General features: G+C 38.0%; 1 pseudogene; it reads right to left on the bottom strand.

Moving 5' to 3' along the window:
• The window catches only part of LOC103232206 (E3 ubiquitin-protein ligase makorin-1-like), a 42,021-nt pseudogene extending 24,510 nt beyond the window's left edge, over positions 1–17,511 (bottom strand).
• Positions 17,512–17,537: the final 26 nt, after the last annotated feature.

Genomic DNA, 17,537 nt, shown 5'->3' with positions numbered 1-17,537 from the left:
CCAAGAAGAAAAGCTAGAGAAGCAAGAACAAACTGAACCCAACGGTAGTGGAAAACAAGAAATAACCAAAATCAGAGCTGAACTGAAGATTGAGACACAAAAAACCATTAAAAATTTTAACAAAGCCAGGAATTTGTTATTTGAAAAAAAAAAAAAAAAAAAACCAGTAATATAAATACACTGCTAGCTAGACTAATAAAGAAGAGAGAAGATGCAAATAGACAGAATTAGAAATGAAAAAGGGGATGTTACCACTAATCAGGATTGAATCAGTAATAAATAGCCTACAAATCAGAAAAAAAGCCCAGGAGCAGATGGACTCATAACAAATTCTACCAGATGTAAAAAGATGAGCAGATACAATTCCTACTGACACCATTCCAAAAACTTGAGGAGAAGGGACTTTTCCCCAACTCATTCTTTGAGACCAGCATCATCCTGATACCAAAACCTGGCAAAGACACAACAAAAAAGACAACTTCAGGCCAATACCCTTAATGAACATTGATGCAAACATCCAACAAAATACTGGCAAATCAAATCTAGCAGCACACCAAAAAACTAATCTACCATGATCAAGTATGCTTTATCCCTGGGATGCAGTTGCTTCAACATATACTCATCAATAAATGTGATTCATCACATAAACAGAACTAAAAACAAAAACCACATGATTATCTCAGTAGATGTGGAAAATGCTTTTAACAAAATTCAACGTCCTTCATGTTAAAAACTCTCAATAAACTACATATTGAAGGAACATACCTCAAAATAATAAGTCATTTATGACAAACCCACAGCCAACATCATACTAAATGGGCAAAAGCTGGACGCATTCCCCCTTGAAAACCAGAACAAGACAAGGATGCCCTCTCTCACCACTCCTATTCAACATAATATTGGAAGTCCTAGCAACAGCAATTAGGCAAGAGAAAAAAATGAAAGGCATCCAAATAGGAAGACGGCAAGTTGAACTATCCCTGTTTGCAGATGAAATGATTCTACATATAGAAAACCTCATAGTCTCAGCCCAAAAGCTCCTTAACCTGACAAACAACTTCAACAAGTTTCAGGATACAAAATCAATGTACAAAAATGACTAGCATTCCTATACACCAACAAAAGCCAAGTGGAGAGCCAAATTAAGAATGCTATCCCATTCACAACTGCCACAAAAAGAGTAAAATACCTAGGAATACAGCTAACCAGGGAGGTGAAAGATCTCTACAATGAGAATTACAAACACTACTCAAAGAAATCAGAGATGACACAAATAAAAAGAAACACATTTCATGCTCATGGTTAGGAATCATCAATATCATTAAAATGACCACACTACCCAAAGCAATTTGTACATTCCATGCCATTTCTATAAATCTGCCATTGACATTCTTCAGAAAGCTAGAGAAAACTATTTTAAAGTTCATACAGACAAAAAAAGAGCACGAACAACCAAGGCAATCCTAAGCAAAAAGAACAAAAGTGGAGGCAACACATTAGCTGACTTCAAACTATACAATAGGGCTACAGTAACAAAAACAACATGGTACTGGTACAAAAACAGACACATAGACACATAGACCAATGAAACAGGATAGATAGTCCAGAAATAAGGCTGCACACCCACAACCATCTGATCTTTGACAAAGCTGACAGAAACAATCAATGGAGACAGGACTCCTCATTTAATAAATGGTGCTGGGATAACTGGCTAGCCAGATGCAGAAGACTGAAGCTGGTTCCCTTCCTTACATCATATACAAAAATCAACTCAAGATGGATTAATAAATGTAAAATCCAAAACTATAAAAACCCTCAAAAACAACCTAGGCAATACCAATCTGAACATAGCAACTGGCAAAGATTTCATGATAAAGACACCAAAAGTAATTGCAACAAAAGCAAAAATTGGCAAATGGAATCTAATTAAACTAAAGAGCTTCTTCACAGTAAAAGAAACTATCAACAGAGTAAGCACACAGCCTACACAATGGGAGAAAATATTTGCAAACTATGCATCTGACAAATGTCTAATATCTAGCATCTATAAATAACTTAAACATATTTATAAGAAAAAAACAGGCAACCCCATTAAAAAGTGCACAAAGGGGCTGACTCCATTTTCGGACTCAGCTCACCTACACCCAGGTGAAATAAACAGCCTTGTTGCTCACATACATACACACACACACACACAACCACACAAAGTGCACAAAGGATATGAACAGACCCCTTTCAAAAGACATACATGCAGCCAACAAGCATACGAAAAAGCTCAGTATCACTGACTATAAGCAAAATGAAAATCAAAACCACAATGAGATATTATCTCACACCAGTCAGAATGGCTATTACTAAAAAGTCAAAAAATAACAGATGCTGGTGAGGTTGTAGAGAAAAGGAAACACTTATACAATGTTGGCAGGAGTGCAAGTTTGTTCAACCATTGTGGAAAGCAGTGTGGCAGTTCCTTAAAGAACTAAAAACAGGACTACCATTCAACCCAGCAATCTCATTTCTGGGTATATACCACCCAAAATATAAATCATTGTATCATAAAGATACATATATGTGTATGTTCAATGCAGTAATATTTACAATAGCAAAGACATGGAATCAACCTAAACGCCCATCAATGGTAGACCGGATGAAGAAAACGTGGTACATATACACCATGAAATACTATGCTGCCATAAAAAAGAATGAGATCATGTCCTTTGCAATTAATGATAATTGGGGCTGAATGCCATCATCCTTAGCAAACTAATGCAGGAACAGAAAACTGAATACCACATGTTCTCACGTATGAGTGGGAGCTAAATGATGAACATACATGGACACAAAGGGAAAAAAAACAGACACAGGCGTCTCCTTGAGGGTGGAGGTTGGAAGGAGGGAGAGGATCAGAAAAATATGACTATTGGGTACTAGGCTTAGTACCTGGGTGACAAAATAATCTGTACAACAAACTCCCGTGACATGAGTTTACCTATATGAGAAACCTGCACATGTACCTCTGAATCTAAAATAAAAGTGTAAGAAAAAAAATACAAATCAATGAGATATCATCTCATATCCATTGCAATGGCTATTACTAAAAAGTCAAAAAATAATAGATGGTGGTGAGACTGTGGAGCAAAAGGAACTCTTACACACTGTTGGTGAGAATGTAAATTAGTTCAGCCACCGTGGAAAGCAATTTGGAGATTTCTCAAAGGACTTAAAACAGAATTACCAATTCAACATAGCAATCCCATTGGTGGGTATACACCCAAAGGAAAATAAATCATTCCACCAAAAGACGTATGCACTTGTATGTTTATAGCAGCAGTATTCACAATAGAAAAGACATGGAATTAGCTTAAATGCCCATTAATGGTGGATTAGGTAAAGAAAATGTGACGGTACATATATATACCATGGAAAATATGTACCATAAAAAAGAATGAAATCGTGTCCTCTGCAGCAACACGGATGCAGCTGGAGGTCATTATCCAAAGTGAACTAACACAGGAACAGAAAACCAAATACTCCATCTTCACATTTATCAGTGGGAGCTAAAGATTTGGGACACATGGACACAGATGGGAACAATAAACACTGGGGACTCCATAAGAGGGGAGCAGGGAGGAGTGGAAGAATTGAAAAACTACCTATTGGGTACTATGCTCACTACTTGGGTGATAAGATCAATCATAATCCCAAACCTCAGTATCACACAATATACCAGTGTAACAAACCTATATGTGTACCCCTGAATCTAAAATAGAAGTTGAAATTTATAAAATAATTTAAATAAGTAAATTAAAATATTGGTGTTTCAAAAATTAAAAATAAAGTAAAATGCAAGTTTAAATGGATTTCAACACAAAGTGTAAACACATGTTTACAATAAATTTGATCTTATGAAAACATTTCTAACATCACATGCTAAAATTTTTGCTGTTGAAACTTTCTGACATAAAATTAAAATAAACTGTTGTTGATTGAAAAAATATAGTAGAGAATATCTCATGTAAAATAATTTTAAATAAGATTACCTATAAGTATATTTAATGAGAAATATGCAAAAAGTATGAGGAAAAATTTAAAACACAACTGGAATCCTAATAAAAATGCCAAGAATTTGCAGTATCACTAAAATTGACCTTTAAGTTCATATATGAAAACAAACAAGAAAGAACACAAAAAACTGAGACAAAAAAATAATTTTTTTCCTAGTGCTAAAGTTGCTTTTATTAACCCATTAAGCAGATACAACAAAACTTTCATTAAATTGAAACCCAATCAAATTGAACCCTTTTTTTTTTTTTTTTTTTTTGCTGCATTCTACTTTCAAGGAAAAAAAAAAAAAGACTCAAAGGCAAGAAAACAAGATGCTGTCAGGAAGTTATCCTAAAATCAACTTTCAATGCGATATTTAGGGTCCATTAGATATATAAACATAAAATAATTTATACTGAGGTGAGTTGAAGAAAAAATAAAATAATAAAATAAACTGAGACAATATGACTAGGGAATATCATCATCAACAATAAAACATACATAGAAGCCTCTCTAATTAAAAGAGTGACATACTGGTAGATGGAAGAGCAAATAGATAAGTATAACAGAATAGAAAGTCCAAAAACAAGTCTAAGTAGATGTGAATATTTAGTAGATAATAACAGTGGCAAATCAAATCACTAAAGAAAATCAAATCACTAGAAAAACATGGATTTTTATTGTTTCACTAGGACAACTGCATAGAAACTTGGAAAAAGAAAAAATAGTTCTATATCTTACAATACAAACAACACTTTATGCCAAATGATTTAGAGGTCTAACTGAAAAAAATATGACAACATACTAAAAGAAAACTTAGGTCATATCTTCTTTAAGTTTCGTGTACACAAAGACATTCCAAATATTTCATATTGAATGAAAATTTGGAGGTCATAGCAGAAAATATTGATAAAATTGCAAATAAAACAGAAACTGTTTGTATGAAAATGAAGATAAGTCAAAGGAAAACTTATAATGGGGAAAACATATTTGCAACATATCCCTAACACAAAGGGCTAATATACGTTATATATCTACATATGTATATATATGTGTGAATATACATATATATGTATACACATGTGTGACTATATATATACACACATACACTTACATATGTACATACATACACACACACAAACACACACAATTGAAGGGCAAAGTACCAAATACCTGAGAGAAAAATAGGGGAAAGTTTATAGATAATTCACATAAATATGTAAACATTAACCTACAACATACAAAAAACATTCAAACTTTCTTCATTCCTCACCTATCAAGCTGGAAAAATTTAAAAATACAAAAAGACATTCTGTTGGTGAGACCAGGGGAAAAAGCCACTCTTATCCTTTGCTAGCAGGAATGCAAATTGTCAAAATTTTTCTACAGATAAATTTAACAATACCTAATGAAGCTACATATGCCCTTACATTTTAATCTAAAAATTTCATTTTAGAAATCTATCCAGAAATTAAATTTCCAACAATGTAAAAATGCAAATGATCAAGGTTATTCATTGTGGAATAGTTTCAATTGCAAAGCATTAGAAACAACCTAAATGCACACACATAGGAAAGTGATTAGACACAGACTATACATATATACAGTGGAGTACTATGTGGTCATAAAAGAGAATAGGTAATTTCCAGTTTCTGTTTGGCATGTAAGGAGCTTGGAGGTTGTCACTTCACCTTAACAACAAGTTATAGGCTGATCAAACTGAAAAGCAAATAACTCTTTTTAACTGTCAGAAAAGTAAAATCAAAGGGAAAATTACTGTCCCCCAAATCAGAGAGGCAGACAGATGAATACAGAGAATCATAATTTACTGGAGCAAAAACCTCAAAGCAGAACCTCAACATGAACCAGTACCAGGGTAGAAAAACCTGAACTGTAATTGACAAATTACTGAAGGTTTCGAGTGGCCAAGTCTGGGAGTAAAAACTCTGGGGATATGTCTAATAATGGGGAAACACAGTTATGAGTTTACCTCACAGATTCTCACAGTGAATATTGGGAAAAAAATCGTCCCATGCTTCTGAAAAGGAGAGGAAAAAAGAAACCATTTTTTAATATGCCAGAGTATTTTGTTTTTCATAATAAGGCCTGCCCTAAAGAGAAACTATCTTACCAGAGCCTAAACCATTAGCATTTTATCAGAGTCTAACTGACCTGGGAGACGAAAATACCCAAATCTAGCCCCCTGGAGGTTTCCACAGAAGGAAAGAAAAAAAATCAAACTCAGTGTTACTCTAGCCATCCTATCCCAGGGAGAAGGGATTGAGAAGCATTGGTGAGGTTCACATTTTAGAAGCACAGGCTAAGACCTAATTTATAGAACCACGGACCACTTCCCTTCCCCCGACACTTTACCATCAAACCACTGAAAAAACACTTACCAGGGTTCTTTTTATCCAGTACCTTCTGTCTAGCTGTTAAAAAAAGTTACAAGGTATAATAAAAGTCAAAATACATAATTTAAACAGACAGAGCAAGCATCAAAACCACACTCAGATATGGTAGTGATATTGGAATTGTACGATCAGAAATTTAAAACAATTATTATTAATAAGCTGTACACCAACAATCTCCAAGCTGAGAGCCAAATCAAGAAAACAATCCCATTCACAACAGCCACAAAAGAATAAAATAGCTAGGAATACAGCTAACCAGGGAGGTTAAAGATCTCTACAAGGAGAACTACAAAATACTGCTGAAGCAAATCAGAGATGACACAAAGAAACGGTAATACATTCCATGCTTGACATGAAATGGTAAAACATACCATGTTTGACACCCATCAGAAGGGTTATTAAAAAAAAAACAACAGATGCTTGTGAGGTTGCAGAGAAATGGGGATGCTTATACACTGCTGGTGGGAATGTAAATTAGTTCAGTTATTGTAGAAAGCAGTCTGGAGATTTATCAAATACCTTAAAATGGAACTATCATTTGGCCCAGCAATCCAATTATTGGGCAAATACACAAAGGAATATAAGCTGTTCTACCATAAAGACACATGAATGTGTATGTTCATCATTGCACTATTCACAATCACAAAGACATGAATTCAACCTAAATGCCTAGCAATGCTGACAGGATAAAAATAATGTGGTACATATACACCATGGCATACCACACAGCCATAAAAAAGAACAAGAGCATGCCCTTTGCAGCAACATGAATGGAACTGGAGTTCATTATCCTAAGCAAACTAATGTAGGAGCAAAAAACCAAATAGCACATGTTCTCTATTACAAGTGGGAGCTAAACATTGAGTACATGTGAATACAAAGAAGAGAACAACAGACACCAGCACCTACTTGACAGTGGAGGGTGGGAGGAAGCTGTGGATCAAAAACTGCCTATCAGATACTATGCTTATTACTTGGGTAATGAAACAATGTGTACACCCAACCTCCATGACGTGCAATTTACCTATATAACAATCCTGCACATGTATCCCTGTACCTAAAATACAATTTTTTTAGAAAAGCCTTTGAGAAATATAGGATTATGCAGGGTGATTTAACCTTCAATTCATTAGCATTCCTGAGAGAACAGAAGATAAAGTAAACAACTTAGAAAACATATTTGAGAATATAACCCAGGAAAATTTCCCTAATCTTACTAGAGAGGTCCACATGCAGATAAAAGAAACACAGAGAACTCCTGCAAGATACTATACAAGATGATTATCCCTAAGGCACATAGTCATCAGTTTCCAAGGTCAGCACAAAATAAAAAATCTTAAAGGCAGCTAAAGAGTCATATTACCCATAAAGGGAATCCCATCGGACTAACAGTAGACTTCTCAGCAGAAACCATATAAGCCAGAATAGATTAGGGGTCTATTTTCAACATTTTTGAAGAACAGAAATTCCAGTCAAGAATTTCACACCCTGCTAAACTAAGTTTCATAAACAAAGGAGAAATAAAATCTTTGCCAGACGAGCAATCACTAAGAGAATTCATCACCACCAGACTGGCCCTACAAGAGATGCTTAAGGGAATTCTAAGCATGTTAATGAAAGAATAATACTTGTTACCACAAAAGCACACATAAGTACATAACCCACAGACCCTATAAAGCAACTACACAATCAAGACCACAAAGCAACTAGCTAAGAATACCACAACAGGAAAAAACCTTACATATCAATATGAAGCTTGAGTGTAAATGACCTAAATCCTCCACTTAAAAGTCATGGAGTGGTAAATTAGAAAGAAAACAAGACTGAACCTTCTGCTGTGTTCAAGAGACATGTCACATGTAATGACACCTACTGGCACAGTTTAAAGGGATAGAGAAAGATCTATCATGCAGTTAGAAATCAAAAAACAGCAGGGGTCATTATTTTTGTATCACATAAAACAGACTTTAAACCAACAACAGTAAAAAAGGACAAAGAACAGCATTACATAATGATAAAGTGTGTGATTCAAGATTTAACTTGCCAAGACCAGCTCAGTTGGGGAGACCCTAACCCAGCGGGGCTAGAGGAATTAAAGACACACACATAGAAATATAGAAGTGTGGAGTGGGAAATCAGGGGTCTCACAGCCTTCAGAGCTGAGAGCCTCGAACAGACATTTATGCACGTATTTATTAATAGTAAGCCAGTGATATGCATTTTTTCTATAGATTATAGAGGAACTAAAAGTATTTCTTATGGGAAACAAAGGGATGGGCCAAAATAAAGGGATGGGTCTGGCTAGTTATCTGCAGCAGTAGCATGACCTTAAGGCACAGATCACTCACGCTACTGTTTGTGGTTTAAGAACGCCTTTAAGCAGTTTTCCGCCCTGGGTGGGCGAGGTGTTCCTTGCCCACATTCCGGTAAAATCACAACCTTCCAGTGTGAGCATGATGGCCATCATGAACATGTCACAGTGCTGCAGAGATTTTGTTTATGGCCAGTTTTGGGGCCAGTTTATGGCCAGATTTGGGGGGGCCTGTTCCCAACAGAACTATCCTAAATATATATGCACCCAACATTGGAGCACCCAGATTTATAAAACAATCACTACTAATCTTAGGAAAAGACTTAGACAGCCACACAGTGACAATGGGGGGCTTCCATACCCCAATGAAAGTATTAGAGAGATCATCAAGACAGAAAACTAACAAATTCTGGACTTAAATTTGACACTTGACCAGTTGGGCCTAATATACATTTACAGAATATTCCACCCAACAACTAGACCTCATTTCCACATGTAACATACTCTAAGATTGACCACATATGCGTCAAAAGGCAAGTCTCAGCAAATTTTTAAAAATCAAAATCATAGCAAGCATCTTCTCAGATCACAGTGGAATAAAAATAGAAATCAATACTGACGGGAACTCTCAAAACCATACAGATACATGAAAACTAAATAACTTGCTCCTGAATGAATGTAGGAGAAATAACAAAATTAAGGCAGAAATCAAAAATAACTTTGAAACAAATGAAAATAGAGACATAACACACCAAAACCCCAAGGATGTGGCAAAAGTATAGTGCTTACTGTCTACATCAAGAAGATAGAAATATCTCAAATTAACAACCTAATGTAGCACCTAAAGGGACTACAAACTCAGAAAAGCACTAAACTCAAAGCTAGCAGAAGAAAAGAAATAACTAAAATCAGAGCAGAACTAAATAAAATGGAGAGCAAAATAAACAAATACAATCAACAAAATAAAAATTTTTTTCTTTGAAAGGATAGAAAAGATTAATAGGCTGCTAGCTAGACTTCTTTTTAATTGTTTCATTTGGGAAAAGCACTTCTTACAAAAGGGCAGCTCCAAAATACAAAGACCTCTGCAACGATTATTTGTTTTTCGTAAAGTGAAAGAACAGGTGGGATTCAAGGAATCAAAGCAGTAGATGGACAAACCAGGAGCATCCCGAATCATTTTCAGGAAACAGAGCGACAAAACACAAAAGTAAAATTTCCAATCAACAAATTATTCCCACAACTTAACTTTAGCTGGTCTTATGGATTCCCGAGCCCTCCCCTTCAGTGGAAAAGTATGACTTATTATTGGAAACCCATTACCCACTACAATAAACACCTTAGAACAGAGTTTTGAATCATATCTGTCTACCTGAAAGCTCAGGGGTGGAATGAGGCAAATACCCACAAAATCAAACACAAAAACCCGACAACAAAATGCCCCAAATGAGGATGAAGGTTTTTCAGAGAGTGCCTGTACTGGAAAGGCTAGATTGTAAAACATTAAATACAACTGTGTATCCAAGACCCAGTTTTTGTTAATATATAGGATAAACAGGTAGTTTTAACCTCTATGGTTAACCCCATTTATCTATATATAGACAGAGCTAGCACTGCTTTATTGACAACTACCAATATACTGCTTTGTCCTTTAAGATCTATCTGCCACACAAGGCGTAAACCACTAAACCAAGTTTTTCTGCTAAGGCTAAGAATACTGTATCTATGCAGGGATGAGAAGCTTATCACACACCCACACTCACACACACCATGTCAGCCCTTCGGAGTCAACTTCCAACTTTCCATTGATATTATGCCTCTATATCTTTTATATGTATTCTTTCTCAATTTTCCTATCATGCAAAACAATAGAAATCTCAACACATTTCCACCTGGTTCTGGTTACCCAGTAATATTACTTGTGTGCAATTAAACAAGAGACCAAAACCACAGAACAAGTGCACGTGATAGGGATTATAGGGTAGGGAACGGATATAAAAACATAGAAGTGCAGATTTTACCAGAAACCTCAAGAATCTATGTCCCATGTCTGGAGCAAAGGGCTATTGGCCAGCTTAGGTCCCTTTACCCATCCCTCCTATTCTTGGACCCCAAAGCAGGGCCACTGCTTTTACTTTTGAACCTGGGGTCCTCAAAATGAGTGTATGAAAAGTCTGTAAACACAATCTGGTTGAAAAACAGATGATGCAACACATCTACACTAACTGTCTGACAGTTAAATTCGTGTTACAAAAAACTAACTTTAAGACTATTTTTGTAACATTTTTCAACAGGGAAAACAACACGCTCCTCAGGGAAAGTTGAGGGGTTGAGGAGACAGACAGGTCCTGGGTAAAAATTCTTATGACAGCACCTGGAGTTGACAGGCTTACCTGGGAGAGAACACAGGCACTGCCACACCACCACAGAGGACAGCTGCTATCTGGGGTTAGCAGACCAGTTCACATGCCAGGGTTGCTATAGATCCAAGTCATAAGAAATCTTCCAGCTCATCATGAAACAACTCCCACCGATCTTCAGTCTGTCAGTTCGTCGTCCCCACCTGAAAGCCAAAAGCATAAGCAACATCTCACCCAGCTCAAAGATGACAACTTCTTCTTCATTGTCAAAGGGGTTGCTGTTCTCTCTTTTCTCAGTTAGTTCCCAGAAGTGATTCCTTTGTTGAGCCCCATATCTGCTTAATGTTCCCACTTTGTGTCTCTGTGGCTCCTCTCTCCTCTTTACCCAGGCCCGTAAAAACAGTTCCCTCCAAATGGGCAGCTCCCATATCCTTCATCAAAATACCTGCATGCCTTGTTGCTCATTGTCTCTTTGTATTTCTGAAGAGTTTCTGCTTCTCTTCTTTCTCCTCCACCCAGTACTCACTTGGAATGACAAAGTTAGATGTTATCTGGTATTCTGGGCAGGACTTTATGATCTTGCTCTCAATTGCTTAGCCCTCCTCCATGTGCAAATGCACTTGAGACAGTAGGTGTGGCTGCAGATGGAGAGGACCACAAAGCAGGGCTCGCTGGGGTTGGCTTTCTCATAGACCACCTCCATGCAGATCCCGCACACCATGTCTTTGCTGTGCTGCACAGCAAATGAGAGCTCTATGTCTTTCTCATGTGCCTCAACGCACGATTTTACATGCTGTGATCTCTGCGTAGCATCCATTGGATGCAGGACCTGTGGCCCACACATGTCACATGAATCTCCGTGGAGATACACACAGTTATCCCCATATCAGCACTCTCCCACCGCAGCATGGGGGCACAGCTGCTTCTTTGTTTCCAAGGCAATTTGCTTTTCCTCTGATTCTTCCTTGGTCACTGGGCCCTGCAGGGGTGCTTCAGTGCAGGAAGGCCCCATAAGACCACAGTAGGGTTGCCCAGGAACAAACTCAATAGCATTCACCCAGTCCTCTGAACCTGCTCCTACAGTTGCAAAGTTTGAATTTCTTCACTCATCTTCGCTTGTATTCATTTCGCCTATGGATGAGAGACTTGAGGAAGCAGCAAGGGATTACTTTGTAGTTAGCTCTGTAGCAGTTGCTTCTTCCTGTTTCAATGGCTTGCTATGTTCATATCTGCAGCGGTCACCATAAACACATTACCCTTACTGAAAATACTTGCACACTACACCATACGGACTGTCAGAGAGGTCATGCGAGTATCCACAGTTACATTCGTCCTTACAAACCCCATGCATAAAATACCTGCAGGTGACCTGTTTAGTCCAGCTGTGCCACCGCTGCCATGGCTGCCCAGCCATCGCTGCCGTGGCTGCCGTCGCTGCCACCGCCCCCTCCGTCCGCCCCAGTGGATGAGGCGGTGACTGCGGGGACCCGGGTCGGGGAGGCCGCTGCTGCTGCTGCCGCTGCCGCTCCTGCTCCTAATGCTGTGGCTGTTGTTCTCAGAGCAGCAGCCTCGCCGTTGCTGTTTATCCCACACAGCAAAGCCCCGGAACTTCCGGGATTATATAGTTCCTGTCTGGCTGCTGGGAGAAGACCACGAGGCCAGGCGAGGAGAGGAAAAGGAGACTGAGGCACTCGCTCGGTCCCCACCATCTCTGCCGTAGCTAGAATTTTGTTGTTGTTTTGTTTGTTTGTTTGTTTGTTTTTGGTGCGGAGTCTCGCACTGTCGCCCAGTTTGGAGTACAGTGGCGCTATCTCGGCTCACTGCAACCTCCGCCTACAGGGTTCAAGCAATTCTCCCTGCCTCAGCCTCCCGAGTAGCTGGGATTACAGGCGGCTGCCACCACACCCAGCTAATTTTTGTATTTTTTAGGAGATACGGGTTTCGCCATGTTGGCCAGGCTGGTCTTGAACTCCTGACCTCAGGTGATCCACCTGCCTCTGCCTCCCAAAGTGTTGGGATTACAGGTGTGTAATCCAGACTTTCTCTCTCTTTTATGAAAATCTAACTAGGTGGGGCCAGGCACGGTGGCTCACCCCTTAATCCCAGCACTTTGGGAGGCCGAGGCTGGTGAATCACTTGAGGTCAGGAGTTCGAGACCAGCCTGACCAACATGGCAAACCCTGTCTCTACTAAAAATACAAAAATTAGCTGGGTGTGGTGGCATGGGCCTGTAATCCTAGCTACTCCAGAGGCTGAGGCAGGAGAATGGCTTGAACCCAGGAGGCGGAGGTTGCAGTGAGCCAAGATTACGCCACTGCAATCCAGCCTGGGCAACAGAGTGAGACTCCGTCTCAAAAATAAAATAAAATAAGAGAGAAGATGCAAGTAAGCATAATCAGAAATGACAAAGGTGACATTACAACTAATCCTGCAGAAATACAGAAAATCCTCAGAGACTACTGTGAATATTTCTATGCACACAAACTAGAAAATCTAAGGGAAATGCCAAAATTCCTAGAAAGACAAAACCTCTCATGATTGAAGCAGGAGGAAATAGAATTCCTGAACAGACCAACAGTTACTTATAAAATTGAATCAGTAATAAAAAACCTACCATCCAAAAAAAAAAAAAAAAATCTCCAGACCAGATGCTTTCACAGCTGAATTCTACCACATACAAAGAAGAGCAGGTACTAATCCTACCGAAACTGTTTTAAAAATTTGAGGAGGGATTCCTTCCTAACTCATTCTGTGAAACCAATATCATTCTGATACCAAAATCTGACAAAGACACACACGAAAAGAAAATGATAGAACAATATCCCTGATGAAAAATCAAGAAGAAAGGGAAGCAGAAAGAAAGAAAAGGCATCCAAATAGGAAGAGATGAAGACAAATAATCTCTCTTCACTGATGATACGTATCTATACCTAGAAAACCTTAAATATTCCTCTAAGCCTCCTAGACTTGACAAACAACTTAATTAGGTTACAGGATACAAAATAAACATACAAATGTTAATACCATTTCTATACAACAATAACATTCAAGCTGAGAACCAAATCAAAAATGCAAAAATCCTCAGAAAATACTTGCAAACTGAATTGAGCAGCACATCAAAGAGATAACCTGCCATAATCAAGTAGGATTTATTCCTGAGATGAAAAGATGGTGCAACATATGCAGATCAGTAAATATGATTCACCACAAAGAGAATTCAAAACAAAAACTAAATTATCTCAATAGATATAGAAGAAGCATTCAATAAAATCCAATATTCTTTCATTTAAAAAAAACAAAAAACAAAAAACTCTCAACAAGCCAGGCATCAAAGGAACATACCTCAAAACGATAAGAGCCATCTCTGAAAAAGGCAAAGCCTACATCATACCGGATGGACAAAAGCTGGAATCATTCTCCTCGAGAAGTGGAACAATACAAGAATATCTCACCACTCCTTTTCAACATAGTGCTGGAAGTCCTAGCCAGAGAAACCAGGCAAGAGAAAGATATAAAACACATTCAAAGAGGGAGTCAAATTTTCTCTCTTCACTGATGATATAATTCTATACCTAGAAAACCTTAAAGGTTTCTCCAAAGGACTTATATACCTGAAAAATGACTTTAGCCAAGTTTAAGGATATAAAATCAGTGTACAAAAATTAGTAGCATTTCTATACAACAATGACATTCAAATTGAAAACCACATAAAAATGCAATCCCATTTAAAACGGCCACAAAAATATCTACAAATATATCTAACCGATAAGATGAAAAATCTCTAAAAGGAGAACTACCAAATACTGCTGAATGAAATCAGAGATGATACAAATGGAAAAATATTCCATGCTCATGAATTGGAAGAATCAATATCATTAAAATGTCCATACTGACCAAAGCAATCTAGAGAGTCAATGCAAATCCTATCAAACTACCAAGTCTTTTCTCACAGAATCAGAAAAAAAGACCATTCTAAAACTCATATGAATTCAAAACCCAAATAACCAAAGCAGTCCTCAGCAAAAAGAAGAAAGCTGGAGGCATCACATTACCAGACTTCAAACTATACTACAAGGCTACAGTAAGCAAAACATCATGGGACTGGTACAAAAATAGATGCATGGACCAATGGAATGAGTAGAGAATGCAGAAATAAGGCCACACACCTACAACCAAATGATGTTTGACAAAGCTGACAAAAACAAGCAGTGGGGAAAGGACATCCTGTTTAATAAATGGTGCTTGGAAACATAACTAATCATACGCAGAAGAATGAAACTTGATTCCTACTTCTCACCATATGCAAAAATTAACTCAAGATGGATTAAAGACTTAAGTGTAAGACCTCAAACTAAGACAGTCCTAGAATAAAACTTAGGAAATACTCTTCTAGATATTGACCTAGGCAAAGAATGTATTACTAAGTCCTCAAAAGCAAATGTAACACAAGTGAAAACTGACAATTGAGACTGAATTAAACTACAGAGCTTCTGAAAAGCAAGAGAAACTCTCAACAGAGTAAACAAATACCCTACTGAATGGGAAGAAAATGTTTGAAAACTTTGTGACTGACAAAGGACTGAAACCCAGAACCTATAAGAAACAGAAACAAGTCAACAAGCAAAAACAAATAACCCCATTAAAAAGTAGGCAAAAGACATGAACAGGCATTTCTTAAAGGAAGGCATACATGTAGCCAACAAATGTATTTTAAAAAATGCTCAACATCACTAACACCAGAGAAATGTAAATCAAAACCACAATAAGATACTATTTCATACAGGGCAGATTGGCTATTAATAAAAAGTCAAAAAGTAAAATATGTTGGCAAAGTTGCAGAGAAAAGGGAATGCTTATACACTGTTAGTGGGATGGTAAATTGGTTTAGCTCCTGTGGAAAGCCGTTTTGAGATTTCTCAAAGAAATAAAAATAGAATTACCATTCTACCCAGCAATCTCATTACTGGGTATATACATGATATCATTTGGATATTTGTCCCTTCCAAATTTTGTACTGAAATATGACCACCACTCCCCCACCACCCAATGTTGGAGGTAAGGGCTGGTGGGAGGTGTTTTGGTCATGATGGCAGATCTCTCATATGAATGTCTACGTGTCTTCCTCATGGTTGTGGGTGAATTCTTGCTCTATTGGTTCATATGAGAGCTGGTGGTTGAAAAAAGCCTAGCATTTCTTTGGCTCTCTCTCTTGCTTCCTCTCTCACCATGTGATGTACCTTTTTCCCCTTCACCTTTTGCCATGATTTTAAGCTTCCTGAGGCCCTCACCAGAGCAGATTATGGCTCCATTCTTCTTGTAGTCTGTAGAACTATGAGCCAAAATAAACCTATTTTCTTTATAAGTTACCCAGGCTCAGGTATTCCTTTACAGTAATGCAAAATAAAATAATACATATCCAAATGAAATAAATTATTCTACCAAAAAGACACATGCACTTGTATGTTTATCGCAGCACTATTCACAATAGCAGAGATATGGAATCAACCTAGGTGCCCATCAGTGGTGGATTGGATAAAGAAAATATGGTACTTATATACCATGGAACCCTATGCAGCCATAAAAAAGAATGAAATTATGTCCTTTGCAGCAACATGGATGCAGTTAGAGGTCATTATCCTGAGTGAATTAATACAAAAATAGGAAACCAAACATTGTATGCTCTCTTTTTTGTTGTTTTGTTTTGAGATGGAGTCTCACTCTGTCACCAGGCTGGAGTGCAGTGGCATGATCTTGGCTCACTGCAACCTCCGCCTTGCAGGTTTAAGTGATTCTTCTGCCTCAGCCTCCCAAGTAGCTGGGATTATAGGCAAGTGCCACCACACCCAGCTAATTTTTGTATTTTTAGTAGAGACGGTGTTTCACCATGTTGGCCAGGATGGTCTCAATCTATTGACCTTGTGATCTGCCTACCTCAGCCTCCCAAAGTGCTGGGATTACAGGCTTGAGCCACCAAACCCAGCCTTATGTTCTCTCTTATAAGTGGGAACAAACCACTGGGCACATATGGATATAAAGATGGGACCAATAGACACTGGAGACTCCAAAAGAGGGGAAGGAGGGTTGAAAAACTATGTGTTGGGTTCTATATTTACTATTTGGGTGATGGGATCAATTGAAGCCTAAACCTCAGCATCATGCAATATATCCAGGTAACAAACTGCACGTGTATCCCCTGAATCTACAATTTTAATTTTAAAATGCAGCTCCTTCCAGGTGTGGTGTCATGTGCATGTAGTCCCAGCTAAGGCTTAAATGAGAAGATCATTTGAGCATAGGAGTTTGAGGCCAGCCCAGGCAACACATCAAGACTCCATGTCAAAAAATAAAATGCAACTCCCTGTTTCTCCCTGGAAGAGGTCTGTGCCACTCATCTAGTGTCACAACTTT

The sequence above is a fragment of the Chlorocebus sabaeus genome, chromosome X (assembly GCF_047675955.1).
Source record: "Chlorocebus sabaeus isolate Y175 chromosome X, mChlSab1.0.hap1, whole genome shotgun sequence".
Lineage (NCBI taxonomy): Eukaryota > Metazoa > Chordata > Mammalia > Primates > Cercopithecidae > Chlorocebus > Chlorocebus sabaeus.
Note: the sequence above shows the minus strand (reverse complement) of the source record. Positions and strands in the feature narration are given on the sequence as shown.